Raw genomic sequence first — 10,783 nt, forward strand, 5'->3', positions numbered from 1 at the left:
AATCGAGATGCTCAGGAGCACAAAATTATTATTTTCTTTTTACCAGGCTGAAAGTGTCAGCCCATACACATGTTAAATTACATTAGGACTGTTTCCACCAACCTTTCAACTTTATGAGTCTGACATTTCTGGAAGCTCCTTCCTGTCCATTTCAGCAAATGGAGCAAAAATGGAAGTTAACCATCAGCTTCCCTGGTTCAAACACTGTAATGGTTTTCAAAGCAACAGTAGCACTGATCTACTTTGCAAAATCACAGCATGATTCATAGTTTAAGTATTGCCGCTTATTTTCATTTTTCTTTTCACCTGCCTTTTTCTTTGTATGATTAAATCTTCAGAACAGATGGTAGAAGATTATCAATAAAAGGCGTTGTTAGCCTCAGTGTGAATTCACTATGCTTCCTCAAAATGCACTGCTTAGCCACCTGCTCATTCATCACATTCAAAACAACTATTTCCTGTTTTAGGCAATTTCAGGTAGAACAGCTAATTTCCCTTTTTTATGAATTAAGAAATGGAGATTATATGCACTTTTCTAATAGCTGCTTTTAAAACACAGTATATATAGCCATACATTACATACAATAATGTATGTAATGTAGCTACAATTTATAGAATTGCACACTTTTAAGGACACTTATTTTAATGAATCATTTTATTTATATTTCTCAGTTGTTTGAAGATTCATGTTTCCAGAAAGTCAGTGTTTGAAAAGTGAAATCAGAAAATAATTTCTAGCTAATCCATAACACAGCTGAGTCAAAGGTAGTCAGAAGAGATTCAGTTACTACAAGGGAACTATGTTGAAGCCCTAACCTCAAATGGGATGACAGCTAAAGATGGGCCTTTGGGAGGTTACTAGGACTAAATTCGGTCATGAGGTGGGGCCCTCATAATGGAATTAACGGCACTGTGGAGAGAGGAGAAAAGAGGTAGCTGTCCATACCAGAGAAAGGTAGTGCCACACACAGATGGAAGGTGAGCCTCTGCAAGCCAGGAAGAGAGTGCTCACCAGGAACCAAATCAGCCACACCTGGTCTTGGACTTCCAGCCTCCGGAAGTGTGAGAGGGTATTTTGTTACAGTAGCACACGCAACCTAAGACAGTCGGTGTATTCACAGATGTCATCATTCAAATGTCTTAAAAATATAGTTTGAGTTATTCCCATCATTGCAAAAATATCATCTTTGATACATATTAAGCAAAATGTGATCTTTGAAAACCTCTATTCTAAATTCTTCATTAAGTACATGAAGAAAATGATAACCAGAAATGTAGTAGATTTATCCAAATACTTTTTTACTGGAAAATATCCTAATTTTAATAATCTCTCACATTTTTACATGATCATCTCTTGGTAGCTAAAGCATAAAAAAACACATTTTCTGACATATTTTTGTAATGTTCAATAGTTAAGAATTACTTATACATTTGAACAAAGAACTGTTTGGCTGTATATACAAATCAGCAGTTATGTGTCATAAGATACACTTAATACCATAGAATATATTTGGTAGAATGGCAAATGAAGAATAGGTATGCTATAAAAATAGTATCATTTAAAATTATTTCAAATTACCAGTGACTGAATGTATAATGAACACTCATGAATCTAGTCAAAGTTAGAGAACTTTTACCAAGCTAACATTTCATCAATGATTAACACAAGTAGTTAAATACTAAAAAGATGGTTTTATATATAGTAGAAGTCTTTGGAAAGCTTTTTGGAGCTCTTTTAGTTCCATTGATTGAGACAATATTTTGCCATATTTTTGGAAATGGATTCGCATTATCTTCTATATAAAACAGACTCCAGCAGCTAGAAAAAGAATCTACTTTTTCCCTATCTGATCTCCACCCCTACCATATGAATGCTCTAATAAATCATTCTGTAGTAAAAATGGAACTTAAAAAATAAATGCCAATTCTCTATTTTTTTATTGTGTTACCTCCAGAACTCTTCGGTGAAGATACCCATGGCATATTTCTGGTAACCTTGAACTACTTTGGAGATTCCTCATGTTACCCAAACATGTGGGGCTTCAATGTTCTGGTCATATATAAACATAAACATTAGCAAACAGTAGGGAAAGATGGCCACCTACGTTAGAGTTACAAGGACAAGCACTTGCATTCCATTGCTGATATTTATGACACTAGAGCAGCTGTGGGCAAACTGCGGCCCGCGGGCCAGATCCGGCCCATTTGAAATGAATAAAACTAAAAATAAAAAAGACCGTACCCTTTTATGTAATGATGTTTACTTTGAATTTATATTAGTTCACACAAACACTCCATCCATGCTTTTGTTCCGGCCCTCCAGTCCAGTTTAAGAACCCATTGTGGCCCTCGAGTCAAAAAGTTTGCCCACCCCTGCACTAGAGGCATGATGCACGAAATTCATGCAAGAGTAGGCCTCCCTTCCCCCGGCTGCTGGCACTGGCTTCCCTCTGACACCTGGGACCCGGGCTTCCCTCGCAGCCCAGGCTTTGTCCGGAAGGTTTGTGTGGAAGGATGTCTGGAAGGATGCCTGGTCTAATTAGCATATTATGCTTTTATTATTATAGATATTTCTGAAAGTATGCAAGCCTCTATCTTCACCTTTAGACAAGGATATTAATATCTATTTCACCTAGAATTTTTTGAGGATTAAATACATTAAACTATGTGCCAAGCCCTCCGTAAGTAATCAGTAAGTGGGAGTTTTAGTTTTAAATGTGAAGAATAATTAGTGAGAGAGTATTGAAATATATACTGTACGCCGAAACCGGTTTGGCTCAGTGGATAGAGCGTCGGCCTGCGGACTGAAGGGTCCCGGGTTCGATTCCGGTCAAGGGCATGTACCTGGGTTGCAGGCATATCCCCAGTGGGGGATGTGCAGGAGGCAGCTGATCGATGTTTCTCTCTCATCGATGTTTCTAACTCTCTATCTCTCTCCCTTCCTCTCTGTAAAAAATCAATAAAATATATTAAAAAAAAAAAAACTCTACCATTCAAAACCATAAATCGTAGTTTTGTGAAAGATAATTATAAGAAAACATTTATTTCAAATTGTAGCTGGACATCAATTCATTCATGACCATGTAAAATTTTAAATTAGATCAATTACAATAATTGACACTTATTGAGAAACGTCCTTGAACATTTGGGAAATAAATCTGGAAGATTAAAAGGAGGTAGAAGAGTTCTTCAACGAATTAAAGAAAGGTATGAGTAGGTACAGGAAGTATTTAAAGGAAAAATCCCCACATAATTGAAGCAGAGTGGTCATAATTTATAGAATATTGATTATACCAGATGATCCAGGAATATTGAAAAAGGCCCAAAATAAAAAGGTTAAAAAAAACAAATATTTTTAGTTGAGTATAATATAATGATGCTTATGCAAATAAATCAATGTTTGCCAGTGGAAAGGAAAAGCAATATCCACTACCTGATCTCCCAATAACGTAATCTTCCTTCTGAAATGATATGAGAATGTTACAACATGCAACATGTAACAGAGTAAAGAGAAAAGGGGATATTATTCCTCCCTTAGCCAAATAATCTACTCCTAGTTCATCCTAATTATTAGAAATTTTGTGAAAATTAAAAATGTTTTAATAGAAAATTAAGACCAAAAAATTGACAAATAATAAGTAAAGGTAAAAAAAAACAGCTTGATACAATTGTAGATTAAAAGACTTGAATCTATTAGGTGATATTATGTTAGGTGCTTTCACATATATTATCACTTCAAAGTAATGCTAAGAACTTGATGCCACTATTTTCATTATATGGATGAGAACCTGAAAATGAGAAAATGAGTAATTTTTCTAAGAAAAAATGGTAGCAAGTGGTAGACCTAGGAATGCAGCTAGGTCTGACTTTATGAATGTCACTCTTTCATGAGGCCTCCGAGAAGATCTGGAAGTCAAATACAGAACTAACAGCAGTAATATATTTCTGTGGTCTGGAGGTTATACTAGATGAGGACAAGTGATAAACAATTTGTTTTTCCTGATTTTGTATTTGACAACTAGTAAAATTCTGACCTAGATCTGTTAGTACTTTAAACTCCCCAACTAAGGATTCTTATTATCATATGTGTAATTTTTCAAAATAACAGCTCATTTTATTTAAGCAAGGGTGATTTAATGAAAGTTGTTTTAATAGACTCTTCAAAGTGAATTCTGTGTTCATGTAAAGTGAGACACTTGACAGGCAGAGAGGCACAGTTCTATCCTTTGCAGATAATGAAACTTGGAAATGACATTACACTAATCAAAAACAGAACTACATTAAAACTGCAGTCATCACCCATGGTGATTATAAAGAGTGATAAATGAAGCAAATTATGTATCTTGAAATTGGCACACAATAACAATGAGATCCATTACCTCATTATAGAGTTCAAAATGATACCAAATACTGTGATAAAAGCCTAATCTAAAGGTTATCATTTAAAAGAGATCAAGTTACTACATTCTTTTAATATCAATAGAAGAACATTATGATAAAATTTCAACATTTTCAAAACCACAAAACCATTTGAACATTTTATAAACTACTTGCAGAAATGCTCAGAGTCGACTTATAATTGGCGAAATGTCAAGGAGTGTTCTAGTTGTCTGGCTCCAGGTAAATTTTTTGAAAAAGAAACACACCAATAAAACCCCTCTGCTTATATATAAAAAATAATTTGCTTTCATATATTTCACCAACTAATTACCCACAATCATTTGGCTCATTTGCTTATGTACATTTTTGCACATGCTTGGATGTCAGAAAGGAAAAATACAAAGAAAACATATTTCCTGTTCATTTTACCATGCAAGCATGGACATCTGCAGCATAGTGCTAGCAAAAACACACTGAACATCTTCTTTATATATAAAAACCTAATATGCAAATAGACTGAATGGTGGAACAACTGAACCAAACAACCGGTTGCTATGACGTGCACTGACCACCAGGGGCATGTGCAGAACACGGTGGGCGTCGGCAGCAGGCGGCAGAGCGTGGAGCATGGTGGGTGTTGGGCTGCAGCGGGATGGTGGAGCAGGTGAGCAGGGGTGCCGGACCAACGCGGGGCACCAGCCACTGTCATCAGGGCGAGCTTCTGGTGGTTACTGAAAATTCTTTGCTCCTGCAGGCTACAGTCCCATCTGGTGCTCGCACCTGCTGCTGTGCCGGCTCCACTTGCACCCACTGCCGGCGCTGGAGCTTCTGCTCGTACCCTCTGCCAGCGCCTGGCGCCGGCTCTGATCACTCGATGATGTCAGCAGGTTCGAGCCGCAGTTGCCAACCCCAATCGCCCCTCAGGGCTTTCCCACCTGCCCCGGCTCCTGAGGGGCGATCGGGAATGGCAGCTGCCTCTTGCACCTGTTGCTGGCGCCAGCCCCAATTTCTCTGCAACATCAGTGGGTGCGAGCAGAGCAGGCCAGTGCCATAAGTGGGTGGGAGTGGTGGGGTTGGGGTGGGGCTGCCGGCATACAGGGGACCGGGAGCCATGGTAGGAGGGACCAGGCAGGGGCGCGGAGGATGGGCCAAGACCCACCTCTGTGCCCACTGCAGCCTTGCGGCCCACTGTTCCTTTCAAGGTGCATGAATTTGTACACTGGGCCCCTAGTGTTAAAATAAAGAGGAAGACAAAGGTCTTACAGAATGTAGAAATAAATGAGAAGGGTATCGGAAAAACAATTCTTCTCTTACTCTAGCTCCTCTACCTCCTCTCTCTCTTCCTCTTCCTTCTTTCCTCTCCCCCTTTCTCCTCCTCCTCCTTCTTCACCTTTGTAATTAATATTATTATCACCTTTAAATAACTTTAGTTGTTAAAATATATGAGTTGGTAGTATTAAAATATTTCTTAAAACAATAGTGATTTTCTGATGTATATTATAGAGCTTTTATTTTTTAGCTTGCAGTGAGTAAACATTTTCAAAACACAGAGAATACATGACAATATTCTTTTAAGAAAACTCTTAAATTTTTCAAAATCATTCTTGGATATTGAATCATATAAGTATAACTATATTTTTAATAGGTTGGTCCTCCATAGTCACATATAACCCACTTATAGTGGCAAGAAATTAATTGAACAGAAAAATTTGAATAAGCAATAGCTTTAAGGACAGCAGTTTCTCAGCTTGACTAGGTTGGCCTTTGTGAATAGTGAGAAGAAAGGTAATTTGAGTAATGGAAGACAGTATTAAAAATAGAATTTAACCTAGAAGGCACCATATTTCCTGAATAAGTTACACTATTTTCTTTTTTCACACTTCTTTTTTATTTGCCTCACCTGAGGATATTTTGTCCCCATTGATTCTTAGAGAGAGTGGAAGGGAGGGGGAGAAACAGAGAGAGAAAGCAGTCATATGAGAGAGACACATGGACTGGTTGCCTCCTGCACATGGCCCTGGGCGGGGATTGAGCCTGTAACCAAGGCACTTGCCCTTGTCAAGAATTAAACCTGTTGCCTTTCAGTCCGTCAGCCAACACTCTAACTACTAAGCCAAACCAACCAGGGCTTTTTCACACTTCTTAGAACATTCTTTCAGAAACACAGAGCCATATATATCTTTCCTTTAAATATCCAGAAACACACACATATAGCATTTTACCTCTAAAAACTACAAAGTGTTCCCTAATTGAGTGCATAAAAATGGAATGAAATATAAATGTAAATAAGTTCAATCACCTAAGTGTGCTACTTACAGTATCCTGAATTTTTTACATCGCTTCTAAAGTATTTTCAAAGAAAAAGAGATGATCACTTCACTGTTTCAAACAACAGCCTTTATTCATTCATTCATTCATTTTTATTTTACTTATTTTAAATCACCATTTATTCTCTCTATGCCCTCTTCCACCTCCACCCACTCCCTCACTCCTCTGCAATCACCACACCATTGTCCATGTCCATGAGTTCTCTCTTTTTGCTCTATCCCTCCACTCTCCCAACCCCCTCTACCAGAGCTATCTGCCTGCTCTCTATGTCTGAGTCTGTCTCTATTTTGCTTGGTAGTTCAGTTTGTTCATTAATGGTTCTCTTTCCAGGAAATACATACAGTCCTCAAAATTATAAAATCATTATTTAAAGAGATGTCTTTTACATATTCGGAATACAGGAAACAGCACAACCAACCTTAATGGAGGTGCTAGAGATTATGAAACTGTTATAGCTTTTTAAGATTTTTCGAGTTTTTATAGTGTGCTTTATTTTTATAGAGTTCAAGAGAAATATATCTTTATTTTAGGGAGTTTAGTTTAAATATTTTGATATAATATAAAGTATTTTTCATATTTTATCTTAAAAGGGGTTATTTTATTTGCTACAACACATGAATCAGGAGTTACTGTGACATAACTTATTTTTATAAATTGTTTTAATTAGTTTCAGGAACCACCAAAGTGCTCTTGTAGCCAAGATTTGTAGTTGGGCTTATTTTGTTATTATGTATGACAATATCTATTAACCTAAAATTTCAGGGACTTTGAGAGTATTGATAGCATATCAAGATAGCCTATCAAGTTAAAGTATTTCCCAGAGGACTGGATCCATTTAAATAACACTTTAAACTTTAACTTTTTTATAGCACCCATGAAGTAGACTAATATGTCATTTGAATCCTCTTCATCTGTCTTGGAAATATAAGAAAACGCTCAGATAAACAGCTGCACTATACTTAGGTCTAACTGAAAATAGTGCTGAGGCAGGCCTTACCTCAATCCCAGCATTTCTATTTCTGTAGATTTACTCCCTTAGGAACTCAGCATATTAGGTGACTTAGAAATGACAGAACAAGGATCTTGAGTAGTAGGGCCACATAGTAGATTAGGTGTAGGAAAAAGTTGTACATGCTACACAACTTTAGGTGAGCAGAACTAAAACAGAAAAGTTGTGTCCTTTTTATAGCAACAGGAGATGCCAGTACAGCTAAATTGGCTCCATTCAGTAATAATAGATAGTGGGAAGGAGTAATAATAAGTCCAAGGTAAGTGAAAAATATGAATATTCTGGTACCTTATTTTCTCTGCTTTTCATATGTATCTTAGATCACCATGAACCCCCACTGTCTGTCCACAGCTTCCTCCTACAGTATATCATTCAGGCTGACCACTGCCATTCCTAAATTCTAGTTCTCTGCTAGGCCACAATACAAGTCATCCTCCACTATTTGTATATTTTTTCTTTGCCTTAAATGCACATCTCTAACATTCTCTGTTCAAGTGTTCCAGAATGCCTTTCTTTACTGAATCTCCCACTTAAAATTATGGTTTCCTACCTTGGTAGACATCAAAACAAGAACACACATGCAAAGATGAGGTGTTCCCTGGCAACTCCAAAGCTTTCTGCTATACATAGACTCCTCTTGACTGAAGGAAAGAGTGAAATGAGAATAAAAACTCTAAGGGAATCATGACTTACCCAATAATGATTATTTTTAAACAGAGATTTTAAAACCTGAAGGAAATGAAATTAATTAGGTTTTAACCCCACAAATTAATATTGTTAAGATGTCCATAGTGCCCAAAGTAATGCACAGATTCAATGCAATCCCTGCCAAAATTACAAAAATATTTTTATAGAAATGAAATAAAATCCTAAAATTTATATTAAACAACAAAAAAACAATAGCCAAATCAATCTTAAGGAAGAAGAATAAAAATGGAGGCCTCACACTTTATGGTACTGGCATCAAAACAGACACATACAGCAATGGAAAATAGAGAGCCCAGATATAAAAAACACACATATACTTTCAGCTAATATTTGACAAGGGGTCTAAGAACACACAAAGGGGAATGTATAGTTTCTTCATTAAAACTACTAGTAGATACCCACATACTAAAGAATAACTTTGGACCATCACAAATATAAACTCAAAATGTATTAAAGCCTTAAATATAACCCTATAACCTCAAACCTCCTAGAAAATAGAGGAAAGTCTCCATGACATTAATCTTGGCAAAACAAATAAATGTAATATCAAAAGCACAGGCCTAAAAGGAATATAATCATGTAGGACATTAAAATAAAAAGCGTCAGCATAGCAAAGAAAATAAAAAAATAAATAAATGAAAAGGCAATCTACAGCACAGAAAAGAAAACCATCAAAGAAACAAAAAGGCAATCTGTAGAAGGAGAGAAAAAATTTATAAATCTTATATCTAATAAGAGGTTACTATAAAAATATATAAGGGCCCTAACCGGTTTGGCTCAGTGGATAGAGCGTCGGCCTGCAGACTGAAAGGTCCCAGGTTCAATTCCGGCCAAGGGCGTGTGCCTTGGTTGCGGGCACATCCCCGGTGGGAGGTGTGCAGGAGGCAGCTGATTGATGTTTCTCTCTCATCAATGTTTCTAACTCTCTATCCCTTTCCTTTCCTCTCTGTGAAAAATCAATAAAATATATTTTAAAATATATATATATATATATGGAACTTACAATCTAGAGCAAAATATCAAACAATCCAATTTAAAAACAGGCAAATATCCTGAATAGAGATTTTTTCAAAGAAGACATAATGACCAAAAGGTACATGAAAAGGTGCTATACACCACTTACAATCAGGAAATGTAAATCAAAACCACAAGGAGATATCACCTCACACATGTTAGGATCACTTTAATAAAAAGGCAACAACAAATACTGGTAAAGATGTGGCGATAAGGAACCTGTTAGTGGATATGTAAATTTTAAAGACACTGTGGAATATAAAGGTTCCTTAAAAAATAAATAAAAAAGTAAAAACAGAATTATCATCCAGCAATCCCACACCTAGGTATCTAATGTAAATGAGATCAGAACAGTGAAGACATATCTGCACTCCCACCTTCATAGCATTTCATTTCATTCTTATTCACAATAACGAAGGTATAGAAACAGCCTAAGTATCTGTCAACATGTGAATGGCTAAAGAAGATTAATACTTTACACACACACACACACACACACATATGTAAAGTACATATATATGTATGTATATATATATATATATATATAAATATTATTCAGACATGAGAAAGAAAATCCTACCATTTGCAATAAAATGGATGAATCTAGAAGGCATTCTGCTAAGTGAAATTAGTCAGAGAAAGACAAATACTATATGATTTCACTCGTATATAGAATCTAAAAAAGAAAAAGTCAAACTCATAGAAAGAGGGAGTTAAATAGTGGTTACCAGGGAGATGCTATCAAAATGTACAAGACTTCATTATAAGATGAATAATCTCTGAGGATTTAATGTACATCATAGTTACTATAATTAATAATAGTCTTATGTACTTGTAATTTGCTACGTGAGTAGACCTTAAGCATTCTCACCACTAAACAACAAAAGTAACTACGTGAAGTGATGGTTTTGTTAATTAACCCGATTGTGGTAATCATTTTACAAAGTATACCAAAATTATCACACTGTTCTCTTTAAATATCTACAAATTTATCCATCAACTGTATGTCATTAAAGATGGGGGGGGGGAGGAAAACAATTGAATTTTTTTTCTCTCTTTTGCTAAACCAATCCACATCATTGTCTTACATCTTCTAAAAAGTACATAAGAAAATGGAAAAAAACAAAAGCAATACATAGAAGAGTGGAAGAGAAAAAAGTGAACAAGGGAGCACATTAGCCTTTTAGTACCTTTCAAGGCACATTGTACCCAACAATTTTTATGCTAACTTTATTTTTCCCTTATTAAAGCTAATATATTGGTAGGGTAGTTTTTGAAACTGTAACATAAGTACTTTAAATAAAGAAGTGAGAGAGTAGAACCATTCTTTCCAATAGCAGTGGT

This window comes from Myotis myotis, unplaced genomic scaffold, assembly GCF_014108235.1.
Source record: "Myotis myotis isolate mMyoMyo1 unplaced genomic scaffold, mMyoMyo1.p scaffold_m19_p_10, whole genome shotgun sequence".
Classification (NCBI taxonomy): Eukaryota; Metazoa; Chordata; class Mammalia; order Chiroptera; family Vespertilionidae; genus Myotis; species Myotis myotis.